Source organism: Carcharodon carcharias, chromosome 26 (genome assembly GCF_017639515.1).
Source record: "Carcharodon carcharias isolate sCarCar2 chromosome 26, sCarCar2.pri, whole genome shotgun sequence".
Taxonomy (NCBI): domain Eukaryota; kingdom Metazoa; phylum Chordata; class Chondrichthyes; order Lamniformes; family Lamnidae; genus Carcharodon; species Carcharodon carcharias.
In genome coordinates, this window is record NC_054492.1 from 30,343,121 (window position 1) to 30,361,272 (window position 18,152).

General features: G+C 42.8%; 1 protein-coding gene across 11 annotated transcripts in view; it reads right to left on the minus strand.

Annotated features, from left to right (window-relative positions):
* LOC121270011 (A-kinase anchor protein 13-like) overlaps positions 1 to 18,152 on the minus strand; it is a 394,374-nt gene that overhangs the window by 50,413 nt on the left and 325,809 nt on the right. The window lies entirely within an intron of this gene.

Sequence of the window (18,152 nt, forward strand, 5' to 3'; positions counted from 1 at the left end):
AGGGGCATAATCATGCACAATAAAACAGAGTAATGCACATAGAGAGGCAGAGGTGTAGGGATAGATAAAGGCAGAAGGATTTAGCACCAGTGAGGGAGAGTATATAGAGGCAGAGTTGCAGAATGTGAGAGTGAGAACATCAGAGAAAGAGGAGCAAACAAGCCGAGGGTTAGTGATAAATACACACACAGACAAAAACAGAAGGCACTCAAGGACAAGAATGTTTCAGACACTGCAAACCATAATAACACTGCAAATCTGAAACCGGAACAGCAAATGAGCAAACACGAGAGAGAAAAGGCTAAATAATACTGAGGAGATCCTTCAGCAGGTGAGGTGTCTCATCTGTAGGTTTGAAGAGAGTCACAAAGGCAGACAGGTGACACTATTTGGAAATTCTGTTTTTAGAACTCAGCACTAACTTGGTAAAATTCTTGCATTTACATAGAACTTGCCTCTAATTAGAAAAATCACTCCAAGAAGTTTCAGACGCAGGAAATAAAAATGTGAGCCCGTACCCAAACAAGTAAGGGTGACAAATAAGCTTGGTCAAAGAGGTGGGTTTTTAGGTGGGCACTGAAGAAGGGGCAAGTGGAGAGAGAATGGGGTTAGGGAAGGAGTCACAGGTCGTGGAGGCTGGGTGGCTGAATGCATGGTTGCCAATGATGGGAAAAGGGAGGAGAAGGTTCACAGTTCAGTGACAGGTAAGGGACCCATTGTTTATAAATTATGATTTATTAATCTCTTGGTCACGTGTATGTTCCAAGATGATAAGCCTTTAGCTAGGAGCTCCCCTCCCTACTTCCTACGACACAACAAGTATCAAACAGGTGACTGTCCAAGTAATTACCAATAGTTTTATTTAAGTTATCTTAACATTAACCATTTTCTGGGCTGTCTCCACACTGCCAGCCAAAGCAAGCCAGTCCTAAGGGGGGGGGGCTTGAGAACATGGGGCAGGAACATTTTCTGCACATTGTCTATTCACACGTTCACATTATTGTAACTTGTATAACATCAATACTTTAATACAGGAAAGTTTAATCGCACAAACTGACAATACAAGAAAGGCACAAATGTCACAGGACCCCTTTTCAAGTTGGATAGCTTCCTTTTCTCAAATCCAGAACAAGACAGAAATCGGATTTACCTGGATGTACAAATTTCGATATCAAACAACTGAAGCTTTTTTGAACGTTCATTTCTTAACTTGCAAATGCATCATCTTACACTCATCTTCACCTCCCCACTTCCTCATGGTGTTGTAACCAAAGCCCTTCTGTGCAGTCTCAAACTCATTCCGTTCTAGCTTCTCAATACTATGGACCTCCTCAGCTCCATCAGTCCTCTCTTTGTACAACAATCAACAGGCATTTTAAATCCAATCTAAACATCAGTTTCTGGTTCACCCCATCTTCTCTTTTACTCTTTCCCGTCTGTTCTGTATTATAGCCCTTGGTTTTTCACCCTGATTGCTCAATAACTGAAACACCCAAACATGGGTCAGGATTTTCCATGAGTCGGACGGGCTTGGCGGGAAGGGGTGGGCATGGTTGGCTCCGCACCGCGATTTCACGCGGGCGGGCCAATTAAGGCCCGCCTTGCGTGGGTTGCGAGCAGTGGCGCTGAGCTATAACTGTGTAGGCAGGGGAGGAGGGAGAGCCGGGTCCAGGCGCTCTTTTGTGCATATGAGCGCAAGAGCACTTCAATCTCCCCGGGGCACGGAGCTGCCTCAGGGAGATTGAAGCGCTTTAAAAAAAAAAATAAGTGCAATAAAAATTTAATGAAACATGTCCCCTCATGTGACTGTGTCCCACATGAGATGGGACATGTTGTTATTTTTCAAGAAAAAGTTTTTACTTCATTTGTAAAAGCTTTAGGCAACCTCATCCCGCTCGTGGATCAGGTCTCCCAAAAAATGTAAAGGCCGCTTGGCCTTTCCGCTTGCCCGCCGGCCGTAAGGTTGGACAGGCAGCGTAAAATTCTGGTTAATTACCCGGTTAATGGCCTTGATAGGCCTATCACTTATCGGTGGTGCGTGCCCGCCGAACGAAATATTGCGTGACTTCGCAATGACGTCGGGACGCACACCCGACATCATCGCGCATCATTTAACGTCCCAGCGTTTTGGGCACGCGCCCACACACCGAATGGAAAATTCTGCCCGTACATATGTTGCAGTGTTGTCACCTGAATTTCACTAAATACAATGAATGGCTGGCATGTGAAATTTACATATTATGTTCACTGGAACTTGAGCACCCAGCAGCACAATCATTGCTTCTGCTCTTCCTAGAGAGAGTATTTTGTGTTAAGTAAAAAAATAATGAAGCACCAGTGAGGCAGACAACTTGAAATGATGAAACAGGAGTTTCGGACAATGTCCTGAGGTCATGAAAGGCATCTCAAAGTGCTTTAGAGCCAAAGAAGTACTTTTGAAGTGTAGTCACTTTAGTAATGTAGGAAATGTGTATTGGCCTGTGTGTGATCTTTCCTACAGTGCACTGTGTCAATGCATCACATCAGCCTCATGCAAAACTGATTTTACTTGGAGAGAAGCCTTGTTTGCTGTCAGCTGGGGACACCAAGACATGGACTCTACAGTAAGACTAGAATACAGTCACAGCGACTGCCAACTGCAATATGACTGCCAACCCAAAATACACTTTCTTATTGCTTATATAGTTACAATTGTCAACCACAAGCTGCTTAATGTCATGAGTATTAATGTTTACTCTCAGTTAATCAATTTAAGTTTGTACCTTATGTTCTTTTAAGAATGATACATTCTTGGATATAGAATGATGCTGTTTACAGTATTGATGCTGTTTATAGTATTACTGTAGTCTATGGTTGCTTTGGACTTTAATGGTGTTGGACTAGAAAGCACTGGGCAGAAACCTGACTGTAATAAATCACATCAGTGACATTTACTCATGATCTACCTCTTGAGAGTTCTTCGGAACAGAAAAGCTCCCTGTCCCAATAAGCCTATCCCTTTTTCATAAACCTCAACTCTGTCTAACACGCAATCCTCCTTTTTCTGGAGACACATCCAACTCTCTTCAGGCTGTTTATACAGAGTACTTCAATATCCTTTTTTGGTAACTTCACAAACTCAATTACTCTTTTGTCTGAGAAAAAGTTGCATCCAGTTCCTTTTCTTACTATTAACTTCCGATTCTTTCTAAAAGTAAAATACTCTGGATGTTGGGGAGAAAAAAAACAAAATGCAGGGAATACTCAGCATGTCAGGCAGGACTGACCAGCAGGAGGAACAGAGTTAACATTTCAGGTCAATGACCCTTCTGTCAGCTCCGAGTATTTGTTGGTCTGGACTTAATGATTGACATTATTTTAATACCAGTGTTAACAGTGAGGGCTGAATACTGATTAAGTTAAAAATCAGAGGAAAATCAGTTTCAAATGCTTCTGTATGTGGAGAACTATGGACAGGCGAGTGTGACTTGCAGGCTATAATTTCATCAAGGAGTTGAGTTGGTTTACATCTAGAATGCTAGAAATAATTACTGTGCAGCATTCCAATTAATGAGGTCAAACAACACCAAATCTTAGCAGTAAAGCTCAGGTACTTAGAAGCATCATCAGGATCCAGATACTTGAGATCTCTTGCTTCAGAAACTAGTCACAGTAACTTGAAAGTTAAACTGAGGGGGTGAGGGATATGGCAAGTGAATAATTTGGAAAGAAGATTGTACATGGATTTGCCCGAAAATGATGGAGTAAGGATTTATAGTTTTATGTTTCTCTCCCTTTCCCAAGTTTCTCTACTGATGGCAACAGCTTTTGCTGGAAGAACCATTAGCAGGGATATTGGCTATCTTCAGGTAATTAGCTTAAGGGAGTATCTTACAAGTGTGACCCCCAGATCATGAATAATGATTGGCTATGCTACCTGCAAAGCAACACCTTGAATTTAAAATTCTCATCCTGTTCTCAAATCCCTCCATGGCCTCACCACTCCCGATTTCTGTAATCTCCTCCAGTCCCACAACCCTCTGAGATATCAGAACTCTACTAATTCTGGCCTCTTGAGCATCCCCAATTTTAATTGCTCCACCAGTGGTGGCCATGCCTTCAGCTGCTAAGGTTCTAAGCTCTGGAATTTGCTCCCTGAACCTCTCCATCTCTCTATCTCCCATTCCAAACTTAAGGTGTTCCTTAAAGGCTATCATTCTGATCAAACATTTGTCAACTGCCCTAATATCCTCTTACATGGCTCAGAGTCAAATTTTGCTTTACTCGTGCTCCTCCATGTTATATAAATACAGCTTCTTGTTGTTATAAGTTGGACAAGTGAATCGCAGTTATTGACAACCGCAGTCCAGATGCCTTCTTTTCAGCAGGGGGAACAAGATAGTGATCAGGAGTAGCAGCCCCGGCTGATTCCCCATTTCCCTGGCTCAGAGATGCAATTATAACACTCCTTAGCCTCGTGCTTGTGGAGATCAGTTGGGTCAGGACAGACCAGTGGTCAAACCACAGCTATATTCACCTACTTCCGACATCAGAATGTTTGGCAGCCACATAGTTACTGCAGTTGTTTGCATTTGGCTGAAGAGAACAATACAATTCTCTTGCATTACAAACAAAGGAACCATGTCTTTTCACCAAATAAAGCACACAGAATCTATTAAAATTTGCTCCTCAAACGTGACCATTATAAACGATTTGCAATTTGTATTCAGGACAAATAGGTGCTGAGAGCTTCCAATACATTTGCAGATTAGGAGTGGTCTAGACAGAAAAATATGTTATTTCTTTAAATAAGTGGAGTAGATACAATCTGACTGAACATCACACCAGATTGGTATCATGTATACACATTTCTGTCTGCTTAAAATCTTTAAAATGAATTGTAGTTTCACATAAGAATGTGCACAGAATACTGGTGCTAAATGGTTTGTTTGCTGCACTTCAGAATGGTCTCCCTGTGTTTTAACAATTCTATGATTCTGAGAGATATGGGAGCGAGAAAAGGTTTTCAAATTCGCCCCATAAACTGCTGCAGGTCCATTGAATTTAGAAAAAGGCTGGAGCCTTTTGGAAGTGGAAATGTTATTTAGTCCAACAAGCTTGGCCTTTAAAATTTTCTTCATTTTGTACTAACATCGAGTCTCAGCTCAGACAAGTTGGTTCCACCCTCGCTTCCAAATCAGAAGGTCGTGGGTTCAAGTTCCATTCCAGAAATTGAGCACACAATCCAGGCTGACACTCCAGTACAGGAGGAATTGCTGCATGGCTTGGAGAGGGTACCCTTCAGGTGGCATTACCAGTTTGTGGTAATTCTTCACAAACATCCTGGCCAACACCCTTCCTTCAATCAAAATCAGCAAAATTAATCAGATCATTATCAAATGTGGGGTTGCTGCTGGTTTCAAACCGTTATAAAGTGCTATCTAAATGAAACTTTTTTTTTGCATTCAGTGTGAAAGACTGCATGTTGACCTTTCAGCACGGAAGAGTTCTGTTTTTTTTATTCGTTCATGGGATGTGGGCATTGCTGGCTAGGCCAGCATTTATTGCCCATCACCAATTGCCCTTGAGAAGGTGGTGTTGAGCTGCCTTCTTGAACCGCTGCAGTCCATGTGGTGTAGGTACACCCACAGTGCTGTTAGGGAGGCAGGGAGTTCCAGGATTTTGACCCAGTGAAGGAACGGGGATATATTTCCAGATCAGGATGGTGAGCGGCTTGGAGGAGAAATTCCAGGTGGTGGTGTTCCCATGTGTTTACTGCCCTTGTCCTTCTAGATGGTAGCGGTAATGGGTTTGGAAGGTGCTATCTAAGGAGGCTTGGTGAGTTCCTGCAGTGCATCTTGTAGATGGTACACACTGGTGTCACTGAGATTCAGCAGTGGAGGAAGTGAGTGTTTGTGGATGAAGTGCCAATCAAGCGGGCTACTTTGTCCTGGATGGTGTCAAGCTTCTTGAGTGCTGTGGGAGCTGCACTCATCCAGGCAAGTGGAAAGTATTCCATCACACTCCTGACTTGTGCCTTGTAGATGGTGGACAGGCTTTGGGGAGTTAGAAGGTGAGTTACTCACTGCAGGATTCCTAGCCTCTTTGCTCTCACAACAATGGCTCCATGAGTACATGCAACACTGAGCCTATGACTGAATCATATATACCAAGAAAACTGCAATTTTAGCCCTGATTTGTATCAATGGGCCTATACTCATTGCAGTTTAGCAGTATGAGTGATGATCTTATTGAAACATTAAATATTCTGAGGGGGGCTTGACAGGGTAGATGCTGAGAGATTGTTTCCTCTCATGAAGGGATCTAGAACAAGGGGGCACAGTTTAAAAATATGGGGTCTCCCACTTAAGATTGAAGTGAGAAAGAATTTCTTCTTTCAGAGGGTCGTTAGTATTTGAAATTCTTTCCCTAGTGAGCAGTGCAGGCTGGGTCATTGAATATTTTCAAAACTGAGTTGACAGATTTTTGATAGAGAAGGGAGTTAAGAGGACAGGCAAGAAAGCGGAGCTAAGGCCACAATCAGATCAGCCATGATCTTATTGAATGGTGGTGCAGGCTCAATGGGCTGAATTGCCTACTCCTGCTCCTATTTCTTATGATCCTATAATAAATTCTGCTGGGGCAGTCATCAATGTGCATGATATTCCTCAGGGCCCACTCCCCCAGGTCAGAGCATGGAGAAGTGCCTACCCAGTCACTCCAGCTGCAAAGGGCTTAAAAGCTTTCTGTCAGGTCAGAGATTAGAATTGATCTCAGTTGTGCTGCCCTTTGCAGTCCAATAGCTTACCAATGATAACACATGAAAATAGTGGCGGGGCTGCCAACACCCACAGAAACATTCCTTGAAATGAACAAGGAGGAAGGGGATATATTTTCCCCTGTTCATTCGGTAGGATGGACAGTATTACAAAATACAGGAGCCAATTCAGGAAACATCCAAAATAAAATGTTACCGATCCTAATGGGAGCTTTCCATCAGTTCAAGCACTGGACTAATCCAAGGCCTGCACGGTGCAAAGGCTCCACAGAGGCATGAACATCTATGTATAGCAAAGTTTCCTAAGATGCTGCCAGTACTGACGGATTTGTGCAATCAAAAGGACATTGAGAAATTGAGCAAACCTCACTAAATTAGTTCAGCAAAGTTGGACTCCTGTGCACCATTTTTAAACTGTGCCTAAGAAAGAATCTAAAATAAACTGGCGCAGTGAGGATTTCCCCTGCATTTACCATTTCACTATCAAGTGCACACATGGAGAAGTTAATTTAGTTACAACTTATTTTTGGGTTATCTAAAGTTAATCTCCCTTGATTAGAGATCTGAATGGTTAATGTTTAGATCGAACTAACTGAACAAGGATGTGAAGGAGAATGTGTGAATCCAGCTGATAGATCAAGTTGGGTTTCCAAATAGGCGCAATTTGTTTACTGAGTGCTGGTTGCAGAGGAATTAATAGTCAAAAATCAAGGTGGTTATGAAGGCTTTGCCTCACTTATTTATTAACTGCATATCAATTGCGTTTGATTGTACATGAGTGGTGGGTGTTAACTGGGATTTCACTTGAGCATATGTAAAGAGACACTTATTGATACTGTGGTGTGGTTGAATTAGGAGGTGTATCCTTGTAATGTTTAACTCTGTAAATAAATGTAAGACTGAGTAAAGACTGGCTCCAGTATATCCTCACCAACTGGTTGTCCTGAGATGAACATTATTTGTCTTGGCTGCACCACCATGATACATCCAGCATCAATATCAAGCTACAATATAAAGGGGTGAAACTCTGGTGATGTCAATGTCACCAGATTTTTGGAACATAAGTAGTAGTAGCGGACTACACTACCCTTCAGGCTTGCTCTGTCATTCAATGAAATCATGGCTAATCTTCTGCCTCAATTCCAATTTCGCACCCTGTCACCATACCCCTCAAATCCTTTAGCATCCAAAAACCTATGCACCTTTGTCTCAAATATACCAAGTTCCAAGCAGCCACAGTCCTCTGGAGCTCTCTATTCTCTATCCCAAAGATTCACAACCCTTTTACTGAAGAGATTTCTCATCTCTGTCCTAAATTGACCAAGCCCTTATCCTGAGACTGTGGCCTTCAGTTCTAGACTTTCCAGTCAGGGGAAACTCTCATGGGCTCTTAGAGCTGCTATCAGATGCAACATGTAGGCCTCTATTCTATTCAACAAGGTCCAATAAAGACAGGTGGGTGTACTGCGAAGGAACCACTGGGACTCAACCACTTGCAACTATATCGTGCCATTAATTAAGAAGGAAAAATCATCTTAAGGCACGTCACAGAGCTTCAAAGAACAAAATTATTGCTGAGCCATTGAAAGGGATATTAGGAGAGATTAGTAAAAGCTGATCATGGAGCTGGGGGTTCTAAGGAGACCCATAAGGTTAAGGAGGTGCAGAATTGGAGGTGCCTAGGAGCAGAATTCCAGAGGATGGAGCCTAGTGTGCAAATGGCATAGGGCAAAAGAGCAGAGTTAGATGAACGGGGGTCTGAGGGGAGGCGTCATAGGGCTGGAGCGAGCTACGGACAGAGGAAGGGACCAGGCCATTACTTGATTTAAAAGCAAGGATGAGCATTTTAAATGCGAGGCATTGGAGGGCGCTGGGGGTGCAATGTTGAGGCCATGGGTAAGTGAGGCTTGATGCAGGATGGAATATAGGCAGCACAGTTTTTGATGAAGTGAATTTTACGTTGGGGTGGGGGTGTGGACAAGATGCTGACTAGGGAACCACGTTTGAAAGTGCTTTGCACTTTGTTTACTTGTTCCCCTGACACCCTGTAAACAACTTACAAAGGACAATAGACTCCTCAACAACCAAACAAATAAATACTGCAAAGTTCCCTGATGCTTCTTTTGCAGCTAACTTGAAACTTTTAAATAACATTGTGCCATGAGAAATGGAATGAAAACTATCCTGACCTATTTTGTGCTTTGTGTTCATATTTTTAACATGGTCAAGCTTTGGAAGAAGCAGATTCAACAGTAACTTTCAAAAAGGAATTGAACAAATATTTGAAAAAGAAGCATTTGCTGGGCTACTGAGATAGGACTAATTGGATAGCTCTACCAGAGAGCCAGGGCAGGATGGGCCGAATTGCCGCTTCCTGTGTTACATCTTTTGATGATTCTACAGCGCATCTACATTATTGCAAAAACAAAGCACTGAAAATTGTTCTTCGAGGAGACATACAGCATGGTGATGGATGGAGAATGGGCAGCAAGAGAGTAGTGGAAATTTTAAGTATAATTCCTAGACAAGTAGCAGCTGATTGTCAGGAATCAGGGGGAAAAAAAAATACTGGAATAATCATAATAATATGGAAAAAATAACCAGCTCTTATTTTTCTGGTACTTATGCTGTCACTGCAGTTTTCCTTTTTAACGACTGCCCTGCGGAATCAGAAAATAGGCGAGCAGCTTTTCATACTCCACGAACTGCCAACAGTATAAGGTTAAGATGGAAAAAGGAAACTTTACAGAAGCTGCAATAATAAGGGATTTTCCACTCCATATAGATTTCATCATTAGGGGAGAAAGAATGAGGAGGGGCAATATAAATTAAATACACCATTCTTGGGGTTTCAGGAATAGGAAGGCTTGGGGAATCAAATACAGAAATCTTTGAAGGTGTCAGGACAAGTTGAGAAGGCTGTTAAAAAAAAACGGGTGATCTGGCTTTATAAATTGAAGCATAAAATACAAAAGCAAGGAAGCTCTGCTAAACCTTTATAAATCCTGGTTAGGTCTCGGGTGGAGCATTGAGTCCAATTCTGGGCAGCACACTTGAGGAAGGATGTCAAGGCCTTGGAGAGGTGCAGAGGAGATTTACTGGAATGGGACCAGGGAAAGGGGACTTCAATCACACGGAAAGACTGGAAAAGTCGAGATTGTTGCAACTTGAGTCAGGAGCTGACGCAGGATTCAAACAGTGATCTAACAAGTCAATGGGTTTGGGTTTCCTTCAGCATACTTCCTTGGCCTTGGGCAAATTTGGATGGTTCCCAGGTTGACTCAAATTTGCGATGCTATTAAAATGAACAATTACACTCGGTAGCTGCTTTGGGCTTTTACCCGTCAGCAATGCAGCAAAGGAAGGAAGGAGAATGTGCTCTCTATTGGCCACTTTCATTCTGAAGGCAGCAAATAGATCTCTTCCCATAGGCACTGGCGGAGGAGTTTGAATAGAGTATCCTACAGCATTTTTAAAAAATGCTCCCAAAATTTTCCTTCACAGTAAAGGGAACCCTGTAACAACCTGAATGAAATCAATAATTTCAGTCAATCCCAAAGGAAATCACTTTAAATTTAAACAGACATTTGTGCACAGTTTTGTTTGAGACGCATTGCTTTGGTTTAGATATTAAAATGGTGGCATTGTCTGCCCATTCCATATGTTTAAGTGGATTTTAAGGATCCCATGGCACATTGGAAGAGGAGCTAAGGGCTCTCCCGGTGTCCTGGCCAACATTCCTCCCCTAACCAATACCCAGAACAACTCAACTGGCCATTTATCTCAGTGTAGTTTGGGGGAATCTGCATGCAAAATGGTTCTGCACTTGTCAAAGGTAACAGTAATCAGAGCATTTAAAATCATTCCTTATATGCAAAACTAGCTTGAGATATTTCCAAGAGAGAAAATGGGCTATGTAAAGCCAAGAATTCTTTTAACAGAGAAAACAATATAAAGACGATCTAATGTGGAAAATCAGAATACACCCTTAGCAAAACTAAAAAGGAAAAGTGCCTACAGTCATGGAACAAAGTTGATCAGACTCTCATTTGTTTATTTTGCCGCTCTGCATCTGTATATAAAACTAATCCATCAAAGTGAAATGAAGCAAAGTCTAACTGTTGCGCCTGCAATTTTGAGGGGGGTATGCTGCCACCTTTTGTAGCACAGACTATAATCTTGCACCTGTAAATCAATGGACCCCACGACTACACAACAGCAGCTGAACTCAGCTTATAGGAGACTATTCAAAATCACAACTATGGGATTCACATATCGTGCCAAGAGTATCTGGATTTTCCATTGCGTAAATAATGTAAAATGATGACTTTCAGCATATATAGCCAGTCCTGCTTCACACTATTAATTTTAGAGGCTATTCAGCAGGAAACTCTAACATTACAGGCAGAGTCTCAAACATTGCAAGCTGAGTCAGAATAAAATCCATTAAAAAAAACCTCTGGTCATATAGGTGTTTTGCAGCAAAAGTGTGCCAGTTCAAGTGTTACAAAAGGTCTTCACCTCTTTAGTTGATATTTTTCATTTGCTCATATCCCACACTTGATGAGTCATTTTTTTTTAAATGTTCTCTCGCGTGCAACTTTTTTTTTCATGAAGTGTACACTTTCCAGCTTCTTGATTCAACTAAGCTTTTTAAACAAAATCATTCCCATGGCAGGCAATCTGTCTTGCTCTTAATTGCTCTGGCACCTACCATCCTCTCCACCTCCCTCAATCGCTCTGGCCCGATCTGTGTTATTGTGAAGTGCTCCACAGATTATTCATCTGGCACAAAACCTTCAAAACCTCAACTTCTCCACATTCCCCACTCCAACCCAGGACACATTAGTTGCTTTTGGATCGGATTTAAGTGGCATGATTGTACCATCAGCTCCCATCACGTGGGAAAGGAAACCCGAAAGGAAACTTGCTGGATTTGCTAGGACTGCCATGGGAAGATCCATGTGTTTCCTGTGCAGCAATAGAAAAGCAGTTAATGGCCATCTCCTTTCGCCACTGTTGTTCTAACTTAAACAGAACCTATTTCTCAAGGCTTTCTTCTGTTTATCCTCATAAGAGGTACCATCCCAGTCATGTATGTAGGTTATCTCTTGTGCTCGCATTTTATAGTAGTTTTACTCGAAAAGCCACAGCTCACAATGTATTTTCACAATTAGTTTTCTTGCAGGCTTGAGGCCAAGAGGAGTGCAAAAGTATAACCTGTCCAGAGCTTTCAAAACAGCTGTACTGACGTGGATCCGATGAAATCAATGTATTAATCTTTATTTTTGCAGAAAATGGGTGCTTCCCCTTAAGGCCATTATGTCGAATATCTGTATAATTTTATATAAATGACATCACAGGAAACCTTAAAACCTCATTTGAATACCATGTGCAGTATTGGGATCCATACCATTGGAAAGATATAGAGGCTTTAGCCATGTTGCAATGCAGATCAGCAGGGATGCTGCCTCTTATGAGAATAAACAGAAGAAAGCCACGAGAAATTGGCTCTCTTTTCGTTAGAACATTAGTTCTCGTTAGAACAATGCAGATTGCTGGATTAAGTGTTTCAAATGATGAAAGGTTAGGACAAACTGTATCGAAGCAGGCTGTTTCCAGGTGCTGAAGAGTCATGGATACGAAATTAAATACGACAGGGTTAGCAAGAGGAGTATGAGAAACGTCTTTACCCACAGCAATTTGAGGATGTGGAATTCACATCCAGGGTTACCAGCTGAGGCAGAAACTATGTCAACATTCAAGATTAGACTGGACCGTTGGATGAAAGGAAAAGGGGCTGAGGGAATACAGGAACAGAGTGGGTAAACATGATTACAACTATTTGCTCGTGTGGAGAGTAAACACTGACAGGCTGGTTGGGCAAAACTTCCATGTTGTAAGGATTCTAAGTTACAGACTGTAGTCACCAAAGAAACAGACCTGAAGCTGAGAGACTGGGTAGTGCAATGGGTCAGGCACGGTCCTTTCACCTCAGTGACACAGGTTCTAAATCAGTTCAGATGAATGGAAAGAAAAGTTTCCTTTGCCTACCAACTGAATTTTTTTTTAATTTGGTCAGTTTTAAAACAACTCAACAGGGGGGACCTGGCCAGTGCATCGAGCTGTACCTAATTTGGCTGCGTGAATTTCTAGTGTGGGAAATGGGAAAAAAATAATACTACACTGGCGGAGGGCACTCTTCTGAGACTGTGACAAAGTTGATAGAGCTTTACTCTGCCTTTGAACCTGATGGCGCTCAATGCCCAAAATGGGAAAATGTCCATTCTACAATAACATAATTGTTCACACTCCATTGAGCCAAGTGTCACACAAAAACAGTACAAAGAAAAACTGAGCTGAACTAACAGATACTGAAACTTTTATGGGAAGCAGCAGTGCTCGCCCTTTTAGGCAAACTTGATTTTAACAAGGAACTAGGCAACTTCTCCATTTAAAGCACAATGTTGCAAATAACTAATCGCTCACCCTCTTGTGCTTCCTGCCATTTCTATTTTCACCCCACAGCACTGATCTACTGCAGAACGCACATCCTCAACTCCATGCAAGCCAGCTGACAACAGACCACGCACATGAAAAGCAGCAGCCCAGGCATTTAAATCAACACTTCTACCAAGCACAAGAGGAATTTAAAAGTTCTCATATTACTGAAAGGATTGTAGGTGGTTCTGGTGTCTTGGGTAACACTCCTCCCTCAATCAATATGGGTTAACTAGCTATCCATTGCTGTTTATGCTGCGTGTAAGCAGACCACTGCAATTACCTAAACAACAACAGTAACTGCGCTGCAAAAGTAATTCAATAGTGGCTAAGTGCTTTGGAACGTCAGCATGCATGATGAAAGCGCAAGTTCTTTCTTCTTTCTCTTTTCAAATTGCCAGAGATTAGCATCGGTAACGATGCCCATATTGCATCGAGACTGCTCAGTTATTGGGTCTCAGCTGGTGAGACCAGGGTTGCCACAATTAACGTCAGTTTACCAGGCAAGGGACCATGAGAAAACATGTAGATAAAAGCAAAATACTGCAGATGCTGGAAATCTGAGAGAAAAACAGAAAATGCTGGAAAAGCTCAGCAGGTCTGACAGCATCTGTGGAGAGAGAGAGACAGGTGACGTTTCGAGTCCATACAGCCCTAGGGCCTAGAACATGGGGCAAGTTCATTGCATTTTATTTATTTATTTATTTCACATCTCCCCGAGGCAGCTCTCGTGCCTCAGGGAGTTTATGATGCGGTCACCCACACGAAGTTCACGCTCGGCCCTCCCTCCCCACCACCCAGGCAGCGCTCGGCACTGCTGCTTGTGTTTCATGCTGGGCGGGCCTGAACTGGCCCACCAGCGTGAAATTGCGGTGCGGTGCCGATCGCAGGTGACGGTCAGCTTCCCGACTGCCCCTGCTGAGCCCGCCCGCCAAGGGCAAAATTCTGCCCCATGTGTCGCAGTTATTATAATGCGTAGGATAGGAATTTAGTAATGTCCCGACTGCAAATCATCAGCTTTTATGTTGTTTGTAAATATAATTAAAATATAAAAAATAAATAATAAAAGTACCTGATTTTGTCATCAAACCATCTCAAAAGTTTCACATTAGCTGCCACAGATCCGCAGGCCCTTCTTGCCATTGGCAGGGGAGACAGCAACATAGGGATTTTTCTTTATTCTTTCATGGGATGCGGGCACCACTGGCAAGGTCAGCATTTGTTGCCCGTCCCTAAATGCCCTTTGAACTGAATAGCCATGCTGGTCCATTTCATAGGGCAATTTAGAGTCAACCACATGGCTGTGGGTTTGGAGTCACATAGGCCAGACTGGGTGAGGATGGCAGATTTCCTTCCCTAAAGGTTATCAATGAACCAGATGGGTCTTTACAACAATCCATGATAGCTTCATGGTCACCATTTCTGAGACTAGCTTTGTATTCCAGGTTATTAATTGAATTCAAATTCCAATGGCCACCATGGTGAAATTTGAGTCCATGTCCCCAGAGCATTAGCATCTCCCTCGTGGTAATGTCACTGGACCAGTAATCCAGAGGACCAAACTAACGATTTGGGGACAGAGGTTCAAATCTCACCACGGCAGATTGTGGAATTTGAATTCAATTAATAAAAAATCTAGAACTGGAAGCTAATCTCAGTAATGGTGACCATGAAACTATCAATTGCCCTAAAAACCCATCTGGTTCACTAAGGTCCTTTAGGGAAGGAAATCTACCATCTTTCGCTGGTCTGGTCTACATGTGACTCCAGACCCATAGCCATGTAGTTGGCTCTGAACTGCTCTCTGAAATGGCCTAGCAAGCCACTCAGTTCAAGGACAATTAGGGATGCACAACAAATGCTGGCCTTGCTGGAGACGGCCACATCCCATGAAAGAATAAAGAAAAAAGAAATGTCCCACAAACAACAATCAGACGGTGTTACTTGAAAGAGAACTCCCTACTGCTTTTCGAATAGTGCCCAGGAACCTTTCACAACGCCCTGAACCAACAGACTATGCGTTGATTTAATGGGCAGGATCTTCCGGTTGGCAAGCAGGATCGGGGCCCACTTGCCGATGCGTAAAATGACGCGGGATGACATCGGGTGGAACTCCCAACATCATCCCGCGTCATTTCCATTTTCAGGTCGGTGAGGGCAGCGTTGAATCAGCTGCGCACAAGCCGACCTGACAATGGCCTATTGAGGCCATTGAAAAAGTAATTATCATTAATGGACCTGCCAGTCCACCCTTAAGGTTGGCAGGTAGGCTGGGAGCCCTGGCGGGCTTAAGAAAAAGCAGTGGGATGGGGTTTCCTAAGTGTTTTAAAATATTTAATAAAGGTTTCAATAAACGTTATGGACATGACCCAACTCATGTGACAGTGTCACATGAGGGGACATGTCAGGGAAATCTTGCTATCATTTGTTTTACAATTTTCAATTTGGAGCCGATCTCCCTGAGGCAGCACTTAGCCTCAGGGAGATCAGTGCACTCTTTCATACGCATGCATAGCCCTTCCTGGTGTACATCACGTTGGGTTGGCCTTAATTGGCCCGCTCACATAAAATGGCGGCGCGCCCCCATTCGGGGGCGCCGATTGGAGGTGCGCCTGCCCACGCCCGCTCCTGCACTTCCTCCCCCGACGGGGGGGGAACAGTTTTCCCAATGTCTCACCTGGAGGATAGCACCTTGGGTGAGATGTCATCAGTGTAGATTGCAGTAGGGCTCTAAATCACAACATTCAAACTCCGAGGCAAATGTCCTATCAACTGAGCTAAACTGACATGACTCAACTTGATAGTTACAAATGTAAAGACAAATTTGGACCACTATAAACAGAAGTAAAAAAAAATTCTGTGCACTGAGTCTAGAGGGAACAAAATTGTAGGTGTCGTGAAAAGACTGATAGAATTGGTCAGGATTTTCAAACATGAAACAGCCTGACAGCCAATTATGAATTACTGCACCAAAAGTCATGTCTAACCAGGAAAGTAACACTCTTTGGCAAAAAAAACCCAACCTTCTACTTCTCTCTACCTCAGTCACAACTTTTCTTGTCCCTCTCTGTAGTTAGTACTGCGATTGTCTTTGTTTCACTAGACTTTCCTCTCTTGCTTCTGAGCTGCAAATATTTCTGCCCTGCATGTTCATGGTGGCAACAGCAATATTCATTAACTAGCCGAACATATTCTTTTCCAGCAATTTGCTCCTTCTCTCCCTTGGTCTTCCCTTCCTTCCACAATCTGCAGCTTTCTGAATCCTGAAATTGATGCTGCTTAATTTATCTCACCACCTTTCTAACTCTCTTCAACCTGTGATGCCCAGAAACATGGGGCCTCATCACAGAAAACCTTCTCTTCAAAAACATGGTTGCTCAGGCACAGAAAGTTCACACTCCACAGATACACACATATTACACATAAAAACTTAATTCAAGACTTTGAAACAAAACACAGGGCACAGCCTCCCACTCCTACTCAGAATTACTGTTGTGCAGACTAAACACAGATAATATGGAACTTCAAGTGATGCTGTAACACTAAGCAGCATGAATACGATTTCTGGACTTGAGTCATGGTAATTCTACCATGTTTAGTAACATTCTGAACCGTCACCCAATTATCGGACCCTTAAACTTCTAACATAATGATGGAATTTGATGATCTGTTTAACAAACCTTAATGAAAATAATAAATTATTCCAATTTTCTGCTAACTTTTCTCCTTTGAAACCTTACTAGGATTCTATGTTGACTAAATCCAGGCTTGGGTGAACACATCGTGAAAAAATATTCTCTGCAACTTAGAAAAGTGAGTCTGCTTACATATGTGCCCTTTGAGAAAAGGCAGCAATATTAAAAGCCAAACTGTTGTGTCTGGTATTCAATTGGAATTACTGGGCACCCATTCCTGCAACTCTGCTGTCTGGTTCACAACTGGGATGGATGGTCATCTGAGACACATTTATACAGTGCATAGACCTGACCGGATCAGGGGGCAAGATGCTTTTGGCTTTGTTGTTTGTGGTTTACAAGGCTGGATTTTTGTATAGAGTCTTACTTTATTGACGTTTTTGTGATATCTTCTTATCTAACTCATAACTTTTGAACCAAGTTGTTAATGGGGCTGCAGAAAAGAAACAAATTCAGAAAAAATGCATTAAGTCAGCTTGGAAATATTGCCGGGAAAAAGGAGCTTCTCGGTGGATTTTTCTGCGCCTGCCTGCCGCTGGGATCTTCCGGTCCTGCTGCAAGTCAATGGGCTTCTGGCTGGGGTGCCACCTTGCCCGCAGCAAACAGGGCCAGAAAATCCTAGCCCCTGCAACTCAAGGCGTTTCCGAGCAATTAACGCAACTGTCTCTTAAACCGTGTCACAAACAGACAAGCAGGCCGCTAATTACAAACAGGAACCACTGCCGTCAGCCCACACAGTCCAAAAAGCTGAAGGGAGTGCACAAATATTGGTCCGGGTTTTGCTGTACGAATAATAGGGAGGCAGGCAGGGAGGGTAGGACTGACATGGCAAACAAAAAAAATGCTGGAAAAAAACTCAGCAGGTCTGGCAGCATCTGTGGAGAGAGAAACAGAGCTAACGTCTCGAGTCCGTATGACTCTTCTTCAGCGCTCAAGAAGTCATACGGACTCGAGACTTTAGCTCTGTTTCTCTCTCCACAGATGCTACAAGACCTGCTGAGTTTTTCCAGCATTTTTTGTTTTTAATTCAGATCTTCAGCATCCGCAGTGTTTTGCTTTCGTCGTCAGGCTAAAACTAACCGCAATTTCTGGAGTCTGCACATTCACAGTTAAATGTAGAAATATGGGTGCTGTCATCAGCAACATCCTTCTGCTCCATAGCAGGTGTTACTTCAGTTTTTGTCAAAATCGGCATACAA